This window comes from Bidens hawaiensis, unplaced genomic scaffold, assembly GCF_021521415.1.
Source record: "Bidens hawaiensis isolate Kalapana, Puna unplaced genomic scaffold, B.hawaiensis_p1.1 tig00027321_1, whole genome shotgun sequence".
NCBI classification, from domain to species: domain Eukaryota; kingdom Viridiplantae; phylum Streptophyta; class Magnoliopsida; order Asterales; family Asteraceae; genus Bidens; species Bidens hawaiensis.
This window is the reverse complement of record NW_027494417.1, coordinates 75420-99657: the sequence shown is the minus strand read 5'-3', so window position 1 is coordinate 99657 and position 24238 is coordinate 75420. Positions and strand designations below refer to the sequence as shown.

Here is a 24238-nt window from a genome sequence, read left to right as displayed (position 1 = left end):
ATCTGTTTTTTCAGTTAAATCTTGTCATCTCTGAAACTTGATGAACTAAAGATCTTCTCTAGCTCCCAAATTCAATTGTTTAAATGTCCTGCCTTTATCAATTGACCACAAACACCATTATTTGTAATAGAATAATAATAAAATAATGTGCATCTAAGTATTCATTAATTAAGTTAAGAACTTATAATAAAATAAAGAAAGAAGTTGATAACTAATACAAAAGGTTTTAAATTAGTTGTTTTAATTTAATTTTGGAGTAAGTCAATCTATCCAACAACTATATTAATGAGCTGCTTTATTTTAATTTGTTTTTGTTTAGGTGTCCTTTTCTTTATTTAATAAATAAAATGTTTATTACATAAAAAAGGAGTATTCCATTTAGTAAAATAATATGTTACTTCGGTCCGAGTTCAATCAAATAATTTATTACGGGCATTTTCTTAGTTATCATAATTGATTTGACACATTTTAAATCTATGAACAATTTTGAATTTTCTGTAACTCGATAACTACCATTTATGTCCTAGATAATAAGAATTAGGAGATGAGTAAGAAGAATGGGGTATAAATTAGTCAAGTTGATCATGAACTACTTGATTTCAGCTTGTTAGAATCTCGAATTAAGTCTCAAATTTGAGAATAAGCTTGTTTAACAAGTGAGTTCCGACCCAAGCTTCACCTATTGAGTTCTAATAGGCTTGATAGTCTAAACTAGTGTAATAATGTATTAGGTACAAAAATTTCAAGTTATGATGAGTAATTGAACTTTTATATTTGTTTTATTTCCTAATCTAAGATCAACAACAATGTCATCAACCGTTTATCTCAAGTATGTGAGTTGGGTAAGGGTCAAACATATTACGGTCAAAGGAGCATGAAGAAACACTAAGTGACCCCGGCAGATTACGGATAATCTTAGGGTCAAGTAGATGTTTCCCACGAGGGTTAGGTCCGGCAAAGATGGTTATTCTTCTGATGACCTGCAAAACAGACACCGTGAGCTCGTCACTGAGAAGGGGGGGTACCTCCTTGTGACCACCCTCCGACGTGAGAATCAGACTAGATTGCTCTGAATATAAATGTATATTAAGAGAAATAGCTAGAGCAGATAAGATATGTGATGGTATATGAGAGTATATGATACCGTTCCAAGGTGTTGGAGTATTTATAGCCGAAGGTAGGTTTCCAAGCAGGTACAGCCAGCTGTATAATATTCCTTTTCTACCAACTGTGGGCTACGCACGTGCCATGCTGGTGGTTGGTGGGTAGGCAGCGGCTGATAGTGACATGGTCGGCTGTGTACTATTCCTTTTCCACCAACTGCAGGCTATGTACGTGCCACGACAAGGGTTGGTGAGTAGGCAGCGGTTGATAGTGACATTAAGTACTAGAGCGTGATCCTCATCGTACTGTTGTCAGTGAGCTATCACCCTGTGATTGGTTCATGGGCTGCTTTGGTCAGATCTTGTCTATTTTGTCCATACCTTGGCAGGTATAGTACAAAAGATCCTCCAGAAGCGTACGGACTGGCTCATTTGGGCGGGAGTATTCCCGGCTTGCTCATTCCTTCTTCAGGTGACATTACTGAATTATTGAGAGTTAGTGCCTTGTGCGTGTAGCCTTGCTATTAGTGCGGGTAGCCTTCCCTGATGGCTTGTATCCGCAGCTGCGGGAACAGGCGGGCTACTTCACCATTGGGAGGCTTTTCCTGCGGGAACAGCTGGCGTACTGCGCGTAAGGTCTTCATCTCTCTGAGCATGGTGGGTCCTGCGGAACCAGTTGGTCTTTGCGCAGACGTCCCTCTTCAAGGTGAGTCTTGCGGGTCCAACTGGGCTCTGCTGGGACCTACCTCTTCAAGTCCCCCCAGTCCAATGTTCTTCTCATGAATTGTTAATAAGTGAGGTGAACTTTTGGACTTAAGCAAAGGGTTTTGAAAAGGGTTTTTAGTTTTAAGGTTCTCCGTGGGGATTCTTCCCGCGGTTTTCCTAATGTCACGTGCAGAAATTCCCGACTTTTCTGCTTGATCTTTGGGTATGATGCGGGTAGGTGTGTAACCTCCTCGCAAGTCAGGAGCGTTGAGTTTCACTTGTGTAGATTCTCCACGAGGTTTTGGTAGTTTTAGACATAGTGATCAATTATGTTAAACAACCAATTCCATCTTGGAGCTTCAAACAATCTAGTTCTCAACGTTCCCGCTATGCGGGGATGTTATTTCCCTTTCCACAAGCATGGCCCAGAAGATCCTTCTTGGTTTCAATTCCCTGCAAGTGCTAAGTATGTGAAGGGTTTCGCCTTGACACTGTACCCGCACTCGTCTTATAGTTACTTTACTTCCAAGGTATTCTTGGAGGTCTACCCGCCGGGCCACGAGATTTTGAGCGCCACGCGGCCAGGTAAGGGATTCTTTAACCCTCGCCCTCTTCATGCTCAAACGCTGCTGGAGTTTCCCTAATTTTATCATCTTCTGATGAGGGATCCGCAGATGGGCCTTTCTTCGTGAGGAAGAAGAAAGCTGCCGGTGTGAAGGGCAAGGCGAAGGTCGCCTCCACCGCCGATCAGGGAAATCGGTCCGACTCGGAGACCGAAAGCGAGGAGGCAGTGGGGAACCCTGGTGATGGTGAGACCACTGTTTCGGAGGTTGAGACAGCTGTCACCTCCGGGCAGCCCAGTATGACGACGGTGACTGGCGTGAAGAGGCCGGCTCCATCGGGTTCGTCCCCGCCTGTCAGAACCTTCAAGCTCAAGAAAACTCGTAAGTATAAATTAATCTTACCCGCAATTCTTTCCGCCATAGTTTTTAATATTTTGTCTTCATGCAGGCGTGGATGCAACCGCATTCCAGAGTGGAGCGGGAAGGAGCATCTCTGGACCAATGACGGTAGGTTTGGTCAATCTACCCGAGGCGATGACCCAGGCGGCTGCGCCTGTTTGCAGTGTTGGTTCAGTTGCTCATCCCGTTGAGGCAACTGTTCCAATTGTGACGTCATCTCCGCCGGCAGTCAGTGCCATCTTTACTGCATCCTTCACTGAGCCGGCGGTGATTTTTTCTGCGGGCTCCTCCGCAGCGGCGGCCTCGGTTGTGAGTTCACCTCCAGTGAGTTCACCTCCGATGGTCTCTACCGCGGCGGCTTCAACCGTGCCTCCGGCACCGGCGACTACCTCCCCGGCCGGTTCATCAGGTATGTTCAGGGTTGGGGCTTCTAGCCAATCTCTGCCTCCTTCCCATCTGCCTGACCTCTTGGATGGATATCCCTTAGGTTCGGGTGATGGGTTTGGCGGCTACCGGCCTGTTGTCGACCAGGTGCGTAGGGTTATTTTGGCGTATTATCTTTTTTTTTCTCTTTTTTTATCATTTTTTCCTAACCGCTTTTTGTTTTTGCAGTTTCGGATTCCAATGAGGTGTATGTTCCACGGTGGAACATCCGCCGGGGAACAACCCTTCGAACGGCTGTGGACTGCGTCGAGTGGGCGCGTCACGTAGCCCCAAGTGGTGCGTTGGGGGAAGCCATGTCTAGCTACCAGGAGGGTAGGCTGACGAATGAGCTTCGGATTCTCCTTGCCCGGATGCAGCCGCGCGTCGAGTTGCTTTGTCGTGAAAACGACAAGTTAAAGGCGGCGCGTAGCCAGGAAGTGGCTCAGGCGCGGACTATCCGGGAGGAGAACAGGAGACTTGCCGCCATTGCTGCGGAGAAGGAAAAGGCCTTCAAGGCCCTCGAGGTTGAAGTTCAGGCCCGGCTCGAGGCCCGTTCCAATGCTACCCAAGCTGTTAACGAACAGCTTAGGTTGGCTAAGGAAACTGCGCGGAACGCGACCGAGAGGGCCACCAGAGCTGAAGCCATTGCTGAGCCTTTGCGCGCTGAGAATGAGGAGCTTAAAGCCAAACTAGAGAGGCTTCAGCAGGCTCATGATGCTTTGGCTTTAGAAGATGCCAAAAAGCTCCAAGAGATCTTGGACCAGAGGGGTATGCTTGACCACACTGAGCGTAAGCTGAAGGGCGTTGAAGAGGCTGCTGCTAAGGAAGTGTTGCTTGCCAACCTTAACAAAAATGAAGCCGAACGCGCCCGTGACCAAGCTCAAGCTGCCCTCCAGGAAGCTCTGATCACCAAGGAATGGCTTCTACGAGAAGCGTTGTCGCAGGTATGCGTAGCTTCATAATATCTTTACGCTTTTCTTTATACTTAGAAAAGTTTTTGATACATATATTTTTTGTAGGTTGTGCATCGGATCTTCATGAGGATGGGGAAAAGACTGGTTTCTTGCTTTGTCTGGGGTTTGTTGAGAAGGGCATCCCGCCTTCCAACTTCCCTCTTTATGATGTGGACACTGAAGCTACTTACGACCAAGCAGTGAACCAGTATGCTGCATTCCCGCATCCGGTGGTGGAGAAGGTGAACGAAATTGCTGCTGCCGATGATGGGCTAACTATTCTCAAGGCTTTTCTTGAACCGCCACAGCCAACTGATGGTGCGGGTTCAAGTGGGTTTGGAGGGAGTGGTCCTGAAGTTTGAACCTTGAGATCCCTTCCCACCGTTAGGATAGATTTACATTTCTGAAGGCGGGTAGATACCTGGCCATTCTTGTAATGTTTGAATTTTTTTGTGAAATATAAATGTTTGTGCGGGTAGGACCGTCACTTTCACTTATTGACTTGCTTTATAAACGTTGTATGACTTGCTCATGCATATTATAGTTTAATTTGACACTTGTTTTGCCTCATAAACAATATATGATTCGCTCATGCATACTTTAGTTTAACTTAGCAATTTTCCAAGTGTTTTGAATAAGTTAACCTTTCGACGCGTGTTTGTCAATAGGTTAGTGTTTAGTTTCCTCTATCATGATTGTGCGGGTAGGACCGTCACTCTCATTTAGTGGGATGACCAATCTTCACCTATAACTGACCTGCGTGAAGGTTTCCCTCATCTTTTCCTTAGAAATTTCTGCCGTTTTTTGTGTTTATGCGGGTTTTGTCGCCTTCCACACGCAACGACTTACTTCCCCACTTATTTATGCGGTGAATACCGGCATATCAGTGTTTTTGAATAAGTTAACCTTTCGACGCGCGGATGTCAATAGGTTACTGTTCAGTTTCCTCTATCATGATTGTGCGGGTAGGACCGTCACTTTCATTTAGTGGGATGACCAAACTTTACCTATAACTGACCTGCGTGAAGGTTTTCCTCATCTTTTCCTTAGAAATTTTTGCCGTTTTTTGTGTTTATGCGGGTTTTGCCGCCGTCCACACGCAACGACTTACTTCTTTTCACACTTATTTATGCGGTGAATACCGGCATATTAGTGTGGAAAGTTCATAAGTATAAATGTAAGACCATCAGCGTCAATGTGATAAGGAGAATCATTTCCATTAGAAGTGGCTCTGGGCCTTTTCTTTACAAGTTTGGAATTGATCTACATGCAACCTGTGTAATTGAGCTCCCTTCCATGTTCTTGGGATGGGGGTGTCATCGAGCCTTTCGAGCCGATATGCACCTGGTTCGGAATCTCGTTGTTTACGCAGTATGTAGTCTCCAACATTGAAGCTGCAGTTTCATTCGTGTTTTCCCCAACTGGGGTTCTACACGCATTAGCCTGCTTAGCGTTCATTACGCCACGAGGTGTGTGAGTTTCCTATCTCTGACACATGCTTCGACGACGTCCTTCAAGGCTACGCATTCCTTCGTGGTGTGGCCTTTTGTCCTGTGGAAGTCACAGAATTTGCTTTGATCAGCGTTTGGACGCTGTCGGATTATTGGAGCCTCTGGCCATGGGAGCCTCTCGGTGGCAAATATCTCGGTGACGCTTTTGGTGAGTGGCGTCCATCTGGAGTTCCGGTTCGACGACTGCATGTTATCCTTTCCGCCTAACCGAGGGTGCGAGCCGGATGAGGTGTCAAAGTTTACCCTTGACTGCCAAATACCAAGCTTCCTCTCTTTGTTTTGTCGGGCGGTAAGGACGTTGTTTTCTCTTGTTTTTTGAGTGTAGAGGTTTGTGCTTTGGGGAAGATCTCTACCCAATTGCTTTTCCGTTTCCCCGAAACGTTTAGCTGCTGTCATGATGGCATCCCACGTGGATGGCATGCCATCTTTACCCTTTAAGGTGCGGATAAGCTCTGGGTCTTCCGCGCCCTGAATGAAAGGAGCGCGAACAAGATCTTCGCTAATAGTGCCCAGACTTAGCTTCTTTGAATTGAAGCGCGTGATGAAGTTTAGTAAAGACTCATCTTCCTCTCGGATGCAGTTGAGGATCGTCCATTGCTCTTCAGTATACTTTCTTTGTTGACTGAAGTGTTGGCTGAACTTCTGCTGGAAGTCTGCCAAATCGTAGATGTGATGGACTGGTAGACGGTCGAACCACGCTCTGGATGCCCCAACAAGCGTCATTTGGAACATGTAACACCACGTGGGTTCCGTCCAATTGCTGACGGTTGCCCCCGCTATGAACCTGTTCAAATGATCGTCTGGGTCAGATATAACATCATATGTGCCTATGTTGGACATTTGTTTGGCACTTTTCGGGGCAATTGCTTCCGCAATGTCCCTTGCAAATTTGGACGTTCCCGCATTTGCAACAGTTGGTCTGAAGGTTTTAGAGAAGTCACGTGGGTTTCCACCCGCGTTTTTTTGGTTTAAAGGTTTCTCCAAAATTTCTTCTGTGGAAATCTGCTTGTTTACGCTTCCCTTTCGCCCTATGGCGCGGGTTTGCGTCACTGTCAGATTCTTCCCAATCTTCATCATACTCGCACTCATTACTCATGTTGAGCTGTTGTCGAGTGTTCCCGAACTCGTCATTAGCCTGTTGGAGTGAACGTAAACGTTCATCCAACTCAGCTTGGAATTCTTTCTGACGTGCTTCTGCCCACGCTTTAACTTGATCAAGTGTTTAGCGGGGGAGCCTCGTTTGTTGTTTCTCCAACTGGGTATCAATGAATCCCAGGGGAGGATTGTTTACTGCACTTGCCCCCGCTTGGGTAACCGGGGTAGTGTTCGTAAAAATTGTGTACTCGCCGGTGTTCCCCCCAGTAGCTGGGGTTGTGGTTACCGGGGTTTCTTGGTCACTCGCTGGCCTTGGCACCGGAGTAACCTTAACCATCTTTCCAGAGGTTTTGGAAAAAACTGAGAATTAGTTCTAGCTTTTATGCACGGATGGCGCCAATGAAGAAACACTAATTGACCCCGGCAAATTACGGATAATCTTAGGGTCAAGTAGATGTTTCCCACGAGGGTTAGGTCCGGCAAAGATGGTTATTCTTCTGATGACCTGCAAAACAGACACCGTGAGCTCGTCACTGAGAAGGGGGGGGGTACCTCCTTGTGACCACCCTCCGGCGTGAGAATCAGACTAGATTGCTCTGAATATAAATGTATATTAAGAGAAATAGCTAGAGCAGATAAGATATGTGATGGTATATGAGAGTATATGATACCGTTCCAAGGTGTTGGAGTATTTATAGCCGAAGGTAGGTTTCCAAGCAGGTACAGCCAGCTGTATAATATTCCTTTTCTACCAACTATGGGCTACGCACGTGCCATGCTGGTGGTTGGTGGGTAGGCAGCGGCTGATAGTGACATGGCCGGCTGTGTACTATTCCTTTTCCACCAACTGCAGGCTATGTACGTGCCACGACAAGGGTTGGTGAGTAGGCAGCGGCTGATAGTGACATTAAGTACTAGAGCGTGCTCCTCGTCGTACTGTTGTCAGTGAGCTGTCACCCTGTGATTGGTTCATGGGCTGCTTTGGTCAGATCTTGTCTATTTTGTCCATACCTTGGCAGGTATAGTACAAAAGATCATCCAGAAGCGTACGGACTGGCTCATTTGGGCGGGAGTATTCCCGGCTTGCTCATTCCTTCTTCAGGTGACATTACTGAATTATTGAGAGTTAGTGCCTTGTGCGTGTAGCCTTGCTATTAGTGCGGGTAGCCTTCCCTGATGGCTTGTATCCGCAGCTGCGGGAACAGGCGGGGTACTTCACCATTGGGAGGCTTTTCCTGCAGGAACAGCTGGCGTACTGCGCATAAGGTCTTCATCTCTCTGAGCATGGTGGGTCCTGCGGAACCAGTTGGTCTTTGCGCAGACGTCCCTCTTCAAGGTGAGTCTTGCGGGTCCAACTGGGCTCTGCTGGGACCTACCTCTTCAGAGCATCTTTGACACATGTTGAAACAAGTTGTGCCTCAACGGTTTTTATTCCCCTTTAATATCGGTAAGATCTAGGGTAGGTCAGGCTACAGGTGAAAACTGGTTCGGTTGAGCGGTTTATGGGTTATGTGTCGGGCTATGGTTCTGGACTGGGTGGGTCAGTGGGTTTGGGTGTGGCTGTGCAGCTAAGATAACTTATCTATCCCTTTATATAAACTTTAGGTTATGTTAAAGTCAACATGGGCATTTTATAAAGATCAGTTCAAATTGCAGTTGTCAGAGGAAAACTGGTAGTTCAATCACAAATTTATGTTAAAAGTTTGAAAATTGAATTTCTACATGTCAAAGATTATTGTTTGTTTAGACCATTTGTAGTCATAAAGCTCCACTACCAGGGGTTATGCGTCACGTGGCGTCCAGTCAGAGTTATGGTTTTGTTCAAAAACAGGCTGTAGTCTTAACTCTTCACTACCAGGGGTTATGCGCCACGTGGCGTCCAGTCAGAGTTATGGTTTTGTACAAAAACAGGCTGTAGTCTTAACTCTCCACTACCAGGGGTTATGCGCCACGTGGCGCCCAGTTATTATCAATTTTAATATAATCCAACGGCTCCAAATGGCCCCACCAGCTATTTTTTTGGATTTGTGTGCCATTTCTTGAGTTTTGTATACAATGCAGCCAAAATAACATATCCCATAGCGCGGGGGGGGGGGGGGGGTGTACCCCCCGCGTTTTCGGTCAAAACGTTGGTGGCAACGTTGCCACTACACATGGTCTTAGCAGCTAACATAAGTCTTCAACAACTTTTGGAGAAATATACATCGATTCGATTAAGTACGTGCCAATCAGTGTCGTTACGGGTCAATTTTAACGTTCATGTTTTCACGGCTTGATGCGCCGCAACACTTGGTCAAATTACTAGATATATGCATATAATAATGTTTATACATAAATTTAAAATAAATATAACTAAATAATTTAAATAATATATATTTATATAAGTACAAAGCTAAATAATAAATTTAGTAATAGATAGTAAATAAGCCGAGAACTAGAGTTTGAAGCGAACATGGAGCTTTAAAATTAGAGTTTGAAATCAGTCAACCATAAATTTCGTAAGTTAAACGATTTAAGTGTTTAGGCTCGCCCGGCTTGGCTTGGGCCACTTCGGCCTTGAAGAGCTAAAGAGCAAAATTAGTAGAATATTAAAACTCTACTGACTACTCTTCTTTCGGCCCAAATGTGTGCGAGGCCATTTATCCTAAAACTAGGGTTGTTCACAAGCCGAGCCGAGCCGAGCGAAGGCTTGCTCGTTGCTTGGCTCGTTTACAACCGAACCTAACCGAGCGGCTGAAATTCGAACCGAGGGAAAACCGAAACGAGCCAAAATCGAATCGAGCATTTTTCGATCGAACATCGAGCGATTTCGAGCATTATTTATTTCTTTTTCACATTAAAATTTTAAATAAGAAACAAATTTGAAGGTTAAAAATAATATATTTTATAAATAAATTAGTAGTTTTTAGACAAACGTGTAATATATTGTAAGTTTTTATTAAAAATAAGTTTGAATTGAGATATAATAATCATGTAAACAAACTTTTAGTATTCTAAAAACTTAAATCGAACAAATAAAACTATAAAATTGACGAAATATGAAAAATTTAAAGGGGTAAAAATAATTGTAAGTTTATATTTATGTGTTTTGTCTATATATGTATATATTTGTTCATATATAATTATATATAAAATAAATTAAAAATATTCGAGCCGACCCGAACCAAGCAAACCTTTGCTCGTTGCTTGGCTCGTTTACAAATCGAACCGAGCAGAGCGGCTCGTTTTCAATCGAGCGAAAAAGCGAGCGAGCATTTTCCGAGCAATTTTCAAGCAAGCGACGAGCGAGTTCAAGCAACGAGCGGTTTGGACGGCCCTACCTAAAACACACGGTTTGCCATCTTTTTGGCCCAACTCTTTTTTGACTAAAAAAGATTATATACGATCCATGTCTTTAATTTAAATTCTGAGATGATCTTAGATGAGAACTGCTTCCGGATCCTGCCATTCGAATATAGCGATGGACTTGACGATTTATGATCTAGTAGTCTAGTGTTTTGGTGTTTGTCAAACCAAAATGAGGTGGCAGGTTTGAATCATTGCAAATATAAGATTAATGAGACTTAGTGGAAAAAAATTTTGTTAATAAAAGTTAATAAAATTAACAATTTCTACCATTTATTATACCATTATTATAAACCATATATATCTCCCGAATTTTCTTGGTGTCAAACTTGTACTTTTTATATTGAAGTGAAAACTAATTTGAATTCAAATGAGTAAAGTGTTATTTTTGTCCTTTTAGTTTGGCAAATGATACGAATTTAGTCAAAAAAACTTTATTTTTGATATGTGGATCATCCATGTTTCCTAGTTCTTGCCAATTTCATCTAAATCACTAACCCTGTTAAATTTAATCGTTAAGTCATGGACATACATGTCTTTTCACTATTTCTTTATTATAGTACTTTTTCAGTGAACTGCGGTTTTTGTCCCTGTATTTTGTCTAAATCTACGATTTTACAAATTTGCAATTTTCTTCCATATAGTTTCATTTCACTTGCAATTAAACTCGAATTTATTAATATCGTTAAGTCTAGTCGTTAAACCCATCAGTGTGTCCTTCACGTGAGAGGCAATTTTGTTCCTTTTTTATTTCCCTAAATACACCCCAGCCCCTCACGTGAGAGAGCTTGCGAATTAGGACTAAGGTTTAGTTGGGAAGAAAAATGACAAAATCGGTCGTCACGTGAGGGGCACACAGATGGGTTAACGACCAAACTTAACTAGTTTACTGAATTCGGGTTTAATTGCAAGTGAAATGAAACCATACGGAAGAAAATTGCAAATTTGTAACTACTGGACTAAAACCGCATATTTGGACAAACCACAAGGACGATAACCGCAGTTCACTGAAATAAGTATTATAATAAAGAAAAAGTGAAAGACAGTCTACCCCTGACTTAACGATTAAATTTAACTGAGTTGGTGATTTGGATGTAATTGGCAAGAACTGGGAAACGTGGATGGTCCATATGCCAAAAATAAACTTTTTGGACTAAATTCACATTATTTGTCAAACCACAATGATGAAAATGACACTTTACTCAATTCAAATACTTACATAACAAATTTGACACACATTTATATATTTACATTTTTGTCTTAGTCTGTGAATATTAGGTTGTACTCTGCGATTCTAATGTCACACATTACTTATGACATCTGGGTACATCCGTATGATACTTTTTAATTTATTTAATAAGGCTACTTTGCATCGTATCATCAACTGTAAGTTTAATCTAAATTACGTTTCATTAAATCATTAATTATTTGAGCCTATTATTCCGTACTGAGCATTCGGCTCATTACGTTATTTTTATTTTTTTTATACAGGTCAACGGATTACTTTGGGCAGGATTAAGAGCGAGGAATAAAACATTAGGATCCTAATAAAATATCTTTTTTTTAATCGTGCTACTGTGTAAATTAATCTTAAGTTTGTCTTGTCTAATGTGTTATACCTTTAACAATTAAATATATATAAAGTTATGTCTTTTGCTCAGAAACCATGTTATTGTCACACGTCAGCCCTTCCGAGTCGAGATGTTACAGTCTAAGATGGTGGGGAGATGTGTGGCATGTGACGGTTGTCTCAAGATGGTAGTGGACTGATTATGGACTTCTCTTGTTGTTCGAATCTTCATGTTTTCCAATGTCGCCGTCCAAGGCCGTTAGCGGCCGTGTGTGACTGTTACCAGATTCCATTTAGAAACCCTTGGCGACAATAGGCTCTGCTCGCTATCCACCTTAAGGGTAACTCGATTTCCCGATGACTTTTGCTAGAATTGGCGATGTCTATGTTGGGTGCCCGATGGCGATGTTCGTTGTGAATATGCCATTCTTCTCTATGGTTTATGGTTGGGATTATGTTCCAGTTTCTGGCGCGACAACCTATGTTGCAGTTGTGTAGCGGATCTGAGCCTCGGTTAACAACCTCGCGTCAAGTTTTTTAGTTTGGCTTACGATGCTCGTTTTTAGTCAAGATTTTGCAAAAATTATTTTTTTTAATTTGGTTTGACTCTTCTTTGTTCGTTGTCGGTTAATTTAGTGATATATGATTTGCTTTGCCTCTACTTTGTGTGTTGTCGGAAGATGTTCATTGTTTGTGTAGCCGGTGTATATCTCAAAGACTAACTTTGTTCAAAACCGTTTTTTGGTTTTCGTTATACATCAGATTTGGATGATAAAGCTATGATAATGACGTGTCATCATTTTTGTGATGATTCTTGGTTGTACGGATCAATTTTTGTGTGTTGATAAAACGGGTTATTTTATTCAACGGTCTAACGCCGCCGCCGCCACAATGCAGGTGTGTCATTTTTCTCATGTTTGTTTATGTGTCACCTTAAGCCTTACTAAAAAAAATTGGAAGGTGATAAGTGACATTTGGTCGCAAGGTTATTAAAGTGTTAATTGAGTTGCAAGGTTATGCTTTAAACAGAAAAAAGTTGTTTCTAGTTTTCAGTGCTTAAAGACTTGAATTTGCAGAGTCAGTGCTTACTATTATGCGTAGTGGAAGGGCTATAAATTAGGGCGAATTGTGACACGTGATGCCTAATCAGTAAATGGTGGGAATTTGTTTTTGGTGTGTAATGGTGTAGGGGCTACAAACTGGGTCCACATTATCATTTTTTATTACTTTCTTTTTATAATTAAACAAATAAAAATCAATTTATTTAAATAATTAAATAAAAATGAATTAAAATTAAAAAGAAATACAAAAAAATACATAACTAAAAAAAGATACATAACTAAAAAAACATAACTAAAAAAAATACTAATATCCATAATATTCGCACATTTTTTCGACTCGTCGTCGTTGCAACAATGCAGTCTCTTCGTGTGACCCGAGCGTTTTGAGGGATTTGTATTCTTTACTCATTTCCCGCAACTCCATCATAGCGGCAATCTTTTCGTGTTGTTTGTTGGTTTCTCTCATGGTATCGTTGAGTTCCTCGACAAACTTTTCGTGTTTTTTGATGATTTCGGTCATGATAGCAGTGAGTTCCACGGGTTTCGGTTGGTTCGGGTTGTTTGTAGGATTTATTTTGCTAGATTTTCTAAAGAATTTGGGTATGAATTGTGTATGAAATGGATATGAAATGGAGAAGAAGGTGTATGTTTATATAGATATATAATTATTTTTTTTACCTTTTGTAAACGGTCATAATAATAAAATAATATTATTTTTAAACAATTTGGGCGACAAGAACTCTCCGCCCCCGCCCCTTTTCGCCCAAAAATCGCCGGGGGGGGGGGGGAGGCGGGGGCGGTGTTCCCCCTCCTTCTCGCTCAAGTTGTAGCCCCACTACACTTAGTCTAAGGACACAAATACATAATTCCCTTTCAGTTGGGCTTTATCATTCAAGGGAGTATATTGGAAGGATTGACTTTTATAAGTCAAAAGTTTAGTTTTGATTTTCTTTGCTAACAAGATAAGATAGGGATTTGTAAATATTTTTGTTGCAGGACATGATTTGGAGCAAAGTGTTCGTTGGTTGGTACCTTCTAGAAAGCACTGATCGGAAATCAACTTGTTTTCGAGTTGTCGTTGCAGGAACAACCTACTCGCTTTTTGCGGCTAGCAAACAATTGCAATCCGTTCACGACTTGACTGAACTCTCCTTATCAATCATGACATTGATCAACGACACCAAGAGCGTAGCCACCCTGATACCAATTCAAGCCCCGATCGATATAAATCATGAATTAAACGAATAACTCTCGTTTATATTAATAAAATAAATCTAACTAAAAAACCGATTATGATTTTTCAGGCCCTAACTCTGTTTGACTTTTAATGAACCTTAACTCGATTGCATCTCATGTGTTCTTGATGGACCCTAACTCAGTTTCATCTCAAATTCTTGTTTATTCAATAATATCTAACATATCTCGATTTATATAGACTAACTTAACTTATAAACCAAATCATTACCTATTTTAATTACAATGCAATTATGAAACATATAGTAATTAGAAAACATAACCAACTAAAAACGATTTGTTAATATTGGTCATTCAAGTTCACCGATTTGTGAATTGGAGTCCAAAATGACGTCCAACAGTGGGAACCAAGAGAAACACCATGGAAGTTAATTTTGATGTTTGGCATTAACTCCTCCTCACAATGAGAAACTTTATAGGTTTGATTTTGTTAAGAGCAATTCTTCAGGATTAGTAATGTCATTTGTGATTCGTGTGCTAAAGTTAAACATACTATATTACCCTTCACTATTAGTTTCATTAATACTAAAGATTGTTTAATCTTTTACATTGTGATATAGGGGAAAATACATAACTTTGTCTCCCACACGAGAAAATTATTTTTTAGCCATTGTTGATGATTAAAGTTGCTCAGTTTTGGATTTCCTATTAACACACAAACATGAAGCGTGTTTAATTAACTTTTGTATAATGATAAAATCCCAATTGGTAAAACTATTAAACGAATTTTGTGTGACGATGGTTTTGAGTTCACCTCAAATCGTATGATCAACTGTTATACCAAACAAGGAATCTTACTTAAAACTATGTGTTCAATATCCACAAGCACTACAATAAAATGGTGAGGTGTAACCAAAAAATATTAGAAAAACAAAATAGTAGTTTATTTGCTGTAGATTTAAAGAAAAAAAAATTGAACTACTAAACACTCAACCGTTGCATGATTTGTTCTTCACAAGATCCAAGCCCTTATATTTGATTTATAATATTATGATGTACCAATAAGATTTGTTAATTGGGATCAGGAGCAGGAGCCAAAGAAGGAGCACGTTTTGGTGCAATGAAAGCCTTAATTAAAGTGGCATCACTTCTATCTACGCCGTGCAATAGTCGACGCTATATGGTACAATCCTCTTTTAGCTTTCTACACTATTTTAGCTTTCTAAACGATTTTAGCTTTCTACACGATTATATATATACATATATATATGCATCTTAGTTAACAATGAAGGAAACAATCAAGAATCGTAGCACGACTATGATGAGTGGCCGAGCCAATATTTTTTTCCTATGGGTTCACTATGATTAAGGGTGATTTTCGTATATGGTAATTTAATAGTAACAAGAAGTACAAACCGAAGTGAAAAGCAATAGAAATTGTAACATTGTTAGGTTTGATGCCTTGAAACATAAATGATCAATAATAACAATACATTATTTAGGTGTCCTTCAATTGTGCTAACCTAAAATCAAGAGCTTAAAATTAGGTTGAATCATGAAACATGAATAGTTTCGATTTTGTATCGCATGAAAACAAAACTATGTATTATTATTTTATTTTTTTTGGTTATCTAAATAGTTTAAGGTTGTCGGTTTTGTTGTTGGAAAAATGTAAGCCAACAGTAGCTCATTCCAAATGTCGGGAACTCCAGGAAGACACCAATGTGTACAATCAGAAGCACGTTGTGGGTTCTTTTTTTGCTCTTCGGTTAAGGGACGCCATAGTCTCCGGTATACCGTAGGGTGTGCATCTTTTCGATATTGTGTTAGTTGTGTTATGTTTATCAGTTGCACATTCACCCCTTTAGCTTTCAATTCGCTCAATGATGACTCTAATATTCTTAGCATTTGCGGAGTGGTTCCACTTTCCCAGAATCCATCAACCGTCACTGGCTCGGTCTCTTTGTAACATGTTGCTTGATTCTCTCCACCCCAATCTTTAGCTCTACAAATTATGAAAGAAAAGAATAAGTTAATAACCGAAGAAACACTACTAGAAACTAGACATTTGCGACCGAAAAAAGCATTCGCAAAATCAGTAGTATTTTGCGAACGAAATCTTAAGGTCGTAAATTTGTCTACTGAGTTTTCTAGTAGTGAAAAAACCAAAAGAGAATAAAGAATTAAGGTATCTTTTTGCTGGTACTTTGAATGAGTTGCTGTAAGGCTCATGAAAAACATCTTGGTTTTTGCAGGGTCAATATGTGTCTGCACCCATTTAGACCATGTTTGGAGAACCATCTTATATGCTCGAATATTATCAACTTCATCGTACACTTGATTAGGACCGCCCAACAATGATCCCGGACCCTTCCTGATTTGGAAACCAAAAGACGATATTTTTGTATTAGTAGATGTTTTAGGAACGACATTGGTATTTCTAGTTGATTTTTAGAACTTCTTATACTTCTAGGCACTAGGCATTTTGCTACCCTTTAGCCTATAGGCGAAGCGCAAACTTTCTAAAAGCATAATAAGTTCCAAAAATAACTCAGAAGGCGGTAACACCAAATTCTTTTTGAAGGTTTTATTTTCTTTTGTTAAGAACTTACAAGAGCCTTATTATTGGTAATCTCCACCACAGATATGTATTAAAGACGAGTATATCTGCATCAACCCAATGCCTGCCATGTTTCTCGATGGATTCATATCGAACAGTTCGATGGTCAAGGCTATGGTTTGATGGATCATCACCATTGGATTCGACCAGCATCGGAGCCCAGTAGTAATCAATCGACATATTGTAGTCCTGTTTTGTTTAACCACTTGTTACAATCATCATTTAAAGAATACCCTTTGAGATAACCAAATATACATTTCTATAAAATGTGTAATCACTTGTGTAGTTCTCAGATTATTCACGTTACAATATTCAAACTATATATCTTTATGTTTATTAATAAGAAGAAAATGTGTAGTCTTAAATAATTTCACTACAAATCAGAACAACTTTGAGTGACGAACATATCCGTCTCGATCTGATGATCACAGAAGGATTACCAACAAAAATATGTACTTTTTGAGAGTTTTATCTTTCCGTCCGTGAATTAGTATATATTCACCGATGGATCTATCATTCAGTTTGGTCTTTGAACGTTATTTATGTAGATAAAAGGTAGGACATATATACTTACCCTGGCCCTAAAGCTGTACAATGTACGATTGAGACCAAGCTTAAGCTTCTTTTTCCCTGGGATTGATTTATAGAGCATGCACATCATCGAATCCCATTGGTTCCTGTTAACCGAATCTCCCACAAACAATAGCCGTTTACCCTTTAGTCTTTCTACTATAACATTTCCATCAAACCTGTTCATTAGACGAACGATAAAACATTAGAAACTATCAAACTACAAACAATGTAGGATATATATTAGCAATATCGGTCACTTGATTATTGTTTCATGTAGAAGCTAGAGAGTGAGAGTGAGAGAAACCTAGGGAAGTCACAGCCATGGGGTTGCCATCTCCATTGTTGATACTTGGAATCCTTTCTGCCAAAAGTTTGGCAAGCCAAATCACCATGCATTAAAGGGCATTCATCTTCTTTATATAAAGGGTAATGACTCTTATTATCATGAACCCATCTGCCTGAGAACAAATTGCATGTTTCCGTTAAGGAAGGCGGTGTGATTTCTCTCATTCTTTGATGATCAAAACCTTGTGTGTTGTTCTTTTTACTGGTATCTATATCTGTATTTCCATTTGCAGTAGTATGAGTAACCTTAATGTTGCTACTCACAGCTTCTTGGTTATTGTTTCTATAAAAGCTTATAGTTGCTATTCCTCCAAGGAAGAACATGATTATGCTACAATAGAGCATGGTCTTCATGTCCCATACCATTGAGGAATGCTTCTTACCCATCTCTCTCACACGGGCGTACGCGCACACACACTTGAAGGAGTCGTATATGCAGAGAGATTACAATCTTAAAGGAGAGTATCATTCATTATACTTATGCATGAGGAATTAGAAGGATCAATTTGATTCAACCAGATGCTTGAACTTCATTTATTTGATAAGTACTGAGGGACTTGTGATTGCCACATGTGATTGTCAAACTCAAATCATTAAGTTGACTTGTGTAATTATACAAGGGTGATATTGTAGCTATATATAACCAACAGGCATACATATATATGACATCATTATACAAGCGGTTATAATGGCTGTATGTATGACATTATAAGTGGTCCGTGTCATCACATTAGTCACTTCTATATCAATATAACGCCCCCGTATGATATGAACAAGCACCATTTATACGACCCCTATAAATATTATGCTTAGTATGATGTGTCAATATTACACATCATACTGAGATACTGTCTTTTATGACCACTTTTCGGTTGTCATTTGCCCGTATAACTATATGGTCTCTATAAGATGTTAGTGTTCTATGGATAGTCTATGATTAGTGTTTCTTTAGTCTCCCCTAGCTTGTATAAACGTGAGACAAGTGTTTCGAACATATATAGCTTTTTTGTAGCTATTCATTTATTATATATTATATACATTACTCAAAATAGCAGGCCATATTTGTTTATGTAAAACGATACATTTTGCTATAAAACAGAAAAAGACCAGCCGGTCTTATTTTTTCCTAATGCAAAATCTATAATATTACATATTCGAGTGACTTTCAGCATTAGAAGTTGTAACCTAGGCTTTAAATGTTTGTAAATTGATTACATCATCTTGCATATTTATTTTGTTGACAACTGTCCTCTTCCACCGTCTCTCTCTCTCCTTCTATACACTATACACGTGCATATTACTCTCCATATCCACTCCTTTGACGATGGTGGTTGGAATGGACGTTGATTTCTATATGATTCTGTCCTCCACCGATGACCGTTGTCGACGCTGCTGTTGCCGGGTTCGATTTAGAAACCCTTGGTAGCAGTGGTGTGGTGGTTGCGGTTGTCTGGTAAGGGATGGATTCGGATTTCTGTCCATTTGACGGCGGTGTAGTTATAGCAGGTAAATTCAGGGTTCGATTCAGAGGCGCTATTCGGCGGTGTAGTGTTGGTGGTCCGCCATAACCTCTGTCCATTCCTTTATCTTTGTAGACTGAAACCTTACAAGCGGTGGTGCTGCTCGCCTGACTTAAACCGGGTGTCTCTGTGTATGTTCCAAATTATTTTTGTATAGCATTTATCCTTTGGTTGTATTTTATTATTAACGATTTGGAATTTAGAAATCATTTGATTCCGTTCCTTTAGGCAATTTATCATGATAGCAGGCTTTGATTGACTGGTTGATGTGGGAGACACATTGGGGTGAACATATTTGGAGCCTGATCGTATAAAGTTAATCATTTTATCAAACAAATTTTATTGTGATAATCGTGTATAGAGCAGCAACTATACTTTCTTAAATTTCATCCCGAAAAACGTGTGGGAACTATTCAGGTAATGCTATTAATCTGGTTTCTATTTGGGTTAAACTGGTCAATGTGTGAACCTGTCGACTACTTAAAGCTGTGATGATTTCCGCTAAATATTTGAAATTCATGTGAATGGTTACTGATGGATATCTTTATGTAGCGATAAACTTTTGTGAAGCAATACAACAGTATACTTTGATACTACAAAGCAACACCACCTGCAAGTAGCAATGCTTGAACTTAGGCTATCTTTTGTATGTTGTTAATGGACACAGACATAACTAATATGGGTTGTGGGCATCATCTAAACTGTTTTGTCATTTAAATATATGTAACCACTTTATATGTAGCCTACATTAAATTCAAGTACGTCATAAATAACCAAACCATAAATGTAATTTGTTGCTAACATTCATACAAAAGCAAATACAACAAAGGGAAGTTGTCGATGCTCTCCACAGCTGAACCCCGCCGCATCGCAGCGGGTCATCCAACTAGTTAAATATAAAACTATATATAAAACTATGGGGGTGTTTGGGATTCATTATAACTTATATATAAGTCATGAGTTATAAAGGTGTAACTTATGATTTATCAACTCACAACTTTTAACGTTACTAGACACATTAGAGCATTCACAATTCATCCATCAAATTTAGTGAGGTGGTTTTTATAATATAGGGAGTGGTTTAAAGTGTGATGAGTGTAAGAGAGACAAAATGCAGTAATTTTTCTGTATATACTTGAAAAGTTCTTGTAACATCATATAAAATTTTTAATACATTTTGAAAGTGGTTTTGAGTAAATGAGAGAGAAAATGTAATGATTAAGGTGTAAACAACAAATATTATTTAATTGAAAATGAGAAAGAAAATGTAGTGTGTTTAGTGTAATTTTAGATTTAGAGATAAGAAAAAAAAAGATACGCCCTTTATAATTCCGATGCAGTTATAGTTAAAAAGTGCAATATTACAATAATCACATGGTAAAAACAATTAATTGTAATGAGGAGTCTAGTGACAAGACCCCGATCTATTTTCTTTCTCCTTCTATATCCATGGCAGATCTATACTAGGATGCCCCTCAACTTTGTATGCGAAGTGCGAAACTAATGCAAAAACTTTTTCTTCTCCATTTTATGTATCGAATACTCTAAGCAAATACTGAAAATAGGTCCAATTTTATTTTTTAACACCCCTTAATCTTTCTTTTTAAATTCGTCATTGTCTTTCATCTATATCCATCACTGCATATTAGAAAAACATATATAATACTTTACCATAAAAAGAAGATTATGGTAATACAAGGTGGCGGGGCACGTACGCTTTGTTATCTTTGGAACTCACGTCACAACCTTTTATGAGTCGATGAATTAACCATGAAGCAAAGAAATTAATTCAGCATGTACGTTGGATCCTGTGTGAGGTCAACCTTTTATTTCTTTTTCAATGTACGCTCAAGTTATACATTTTTTTTCCTTATTGTGATTTAAACCCTCACTATATAAAAAAGAAAGTTTTATTAAATACCTTCATCACCCTTTGGTATTTGAGGTGATATACAAAGAAGTATTCCTATACAATTACCATAAAGCTTTTTAAAATGACAAAAAGCACGTTTATAATACTAGATTCCCGTTCAGAAGTTTTAGTATAAAACTAATGGCCTTCACCGACGGCTATATTAATCCAAATTTCGTCAATGAAAATGGCCACAAAGGCAGAATTAAGAATTTTTTAGGCTTGAAATTTATAGCTATCTGTATAAAAAATTTATGTTCGGGTACGGTTGTTGGGTTGGGTTAGTCACAACATAAAAGCAAATCCAAACTACGTAAACAGAACAAAAATACGTCAATCGTCATTGAAAACACATAATATATTATAGAAATACAATATCTCTACAATTACTCTCTATGGGTTTTCATAATTGGGGGAATGTTCATATACATTTTAATCTTAACGTGAGAATATAGGAAATAATATCAATTTATAAAAAATGAAAACGTAAGAAACAATACCAACTACAATACTAATCTACATAAATAATGATTTATAGTAACATAGACAAAAACCTAAAAATTACAACAAAAGAATCAAAATCAAGAACAAAATAATAACAGCAAATCCCAGCAAAATATTATAACAACAAAAGAAAAAATATTTAATAGTAACAACAAAATATAAATCAACAAATACTTATATCGTCTCATAATCGTAAATTAGCAAATACGAACAAAAAATAACAGCAAACACCTATAAAAATAAACTTAATAATAACGGCAACTTGGTTCTCACTGTTTTCCCTTATTGTGACTTAAATCCCCAACATATAAAAGAAGAAAGTTTTATTAAATACCTTGATCTAGGCCAAAAAGACCCTTTGGTATTTGAGGTGATATACAAACAAGTATTATGTTAACAATAAAATGTATTTAATCATGTTTCTTCATAATTGCGTGCAACTTATCCATTACTTTGTTTAAGAAAACAATTCAAAGAAAGTCATTTTCAATATGAAAAACACAGCTCACTTAAACTCTCTATCACAGCTCACTTAAACTTAACAACGGATGTTTGGTCGGTACCTCATGGTTCGCCCGACTCATACATTTGTATGACGGCTCATTGGGTTGACCCCGAGTCGTGGCAAATGATGAAACGAACCGTTGCGTTTCAATTGTTTGATTACCCGCACACGGGTAGAAATATTTTTCAAATCTTGGATAAAGTCATTCGACAATACAAAATTGAAGATAAAATCTTTTCAATTTCGTTTGATAACGCGTCCAACAATACGGCCGCGGTTGGCCATTTAAAATTAAAGTATAAACCTATTTGTGATGGAGCGTTTTTTCATAGCCGATGCATTGCACATATTATCAACTTGGGCGTGCAAGATGGGTTAAACGTGATCGAAACGCAAAGAAACAGTTTTAAAAGAATGTTACGAGATGCTTTTAGCAACAATAAAACATTTTCAAGATACAAAAAATTTTGTGTAGAAGCTAATTGTCAATGGTTGGGGCCAAATTGGGATTGTCCAACAAGATGGAACTCGACTTGTAATATGTTTGAGAAAGCCATCCAACAAAAAGAATCATTAATTGCGTTTCATCAAATTTTGTCAAGTAGGGGTAAATGTGCACCATATGATCCTAGAAACTGGTTATTGATTGAGATCGTTACGGAGGTCCTTCAAATTTTTAAATCTTGCACAACTAGTTTATCCGGGGTTTACTATCCAACAAGCCCCATTGCTTTACCAAAAATTGTTGTCATGTGCACAAAGTTGAGTGAACTTGATTGTAGGGGTGCACCTTATTTTGATATGGGTGTAAAAATGAAAGAAAAATTTAGAAAATATTTTCAACAACTACCCGCTGTTTTGACATGTGCTGCTGCGTTAAACCCTTGCATCAATGTTGGTGGTGTTGAAGCTTTAATAGAAAAAATTTGTGATGAGCTTGGGTTAAACGACGATCAAAACCCCTATTATAGCCAAACTTTAAAGAATGCTTTCAACACCACCTTGTCAAACATGTATGATGTCTACCTTACAAAATACGGGTCGTCTTCCCAAATTCATGACTCGTTAAGAGCTGTTGCCCAATCCCAATCCCAAACCGACCTTGAAATGGGGATGTACTACATGATTTGGGAAGACGCCGGTAAACGTCAAAGGGTAAACACCCCAAGCAATGAACTTGGAAGGTATGGTGGTACCAACTTTGTGAAACACATGACTCCGGATGAATTTAGAAGTCTTGATTTGCTGGCTTGGTGGAGAGGTAAGGAGGATGAGTTTCCGATCCTCGCCGCCATGGCCAAAGATTTACTAACGGTCCAAGCTTCCACGGTAGCTTCGGAGTCTGCTTTTTCTGTTTCTGGCAGGGTTATATCGATTAGGAGGACTCGACTCACTGCACCAGCTATAGAGATGTCGATTTGCTACAAGGATTACTTGGACTCTTTAGATTTGGCACAACATCAACGCTCACTCGAGGGGGAAATGGAGTATGAAGCGGGCTTGTATGAAGACGAGGTCAATGAAGGACACACTCAACCAATGACCGATGAAGAAGCCGCGTATGACGATTACCTAAGAAATAGCTCGGGATCGGGTAGCGAAGAAAATTAGTTAAAGAAACAGCAAACATGGAGGCAAATCATGAGTAAGAAACAGCAAGTTGTTCATGTAATCGTGTCTAAGCATTCTTTTTCCTAATATGTGCTCTTATTTACTTGTTGATTTGGATTTTTCTAATTTAGTTAAAGAAACAGCAAACATGGAGGCAAATCATGAACAAACTGCGATTGGGAACAACAGAAGCATCTGCTAGTTCACGATTTAATGTTTGTATTTTTGAGTTAAATCATGAACAACAGTTCTTGGCAGAGATTTCTTCAGTGTTAATGATTTAATGTTTGTATTTTTGAGTTACGAATATGCGATAACGATTTAATGTTTGTATTTTTAATGTAAAAACTATAACTGAAAGTTATGTGTTTTTAATCTTTGGTTTGTTGAAAACACATTCACCAACACACACTCATACTCATCTTCCAAGCAAAGAACCCTAACAACGAAAGCAAAGAATGGCTTCGGTCAGTCCGTTTTGCCTTGTAGTTACCGGTTTGCCTTGTAGATACCGGTTTGTTTATACTGTGAAAAAATAATGGTCTTCATTAAGTACAAAATATAAAAAACAAATATTCGTATTTGAAACCGCGAAATTTAAAAAAAAAAAAAAAAAAACCGGTTAACCTAAAAACCGGTTATTAAAAAACCGGTTAATAAAAAAACCGGTTTATTAACCGGTTCTAACCGGTTTCTAAACCGGTCCTAACCGGTTAGACCGGTTAG

General features: G+C 39.0%; 1 pseudogene; it reads right to left on the bottom strand.

The window, feature by feature from the left end:
- Positions 1 to 15269: 15269 nt before the first annotated feature.
- Positions 15270 to 18111, bottom strand: LOC143575242 (protein trichome birefringence-like 34 pseudogene; annotated as a pseudogene).
- Positions 18112 to 24238: the final 6127 nt, after the last annotated feature.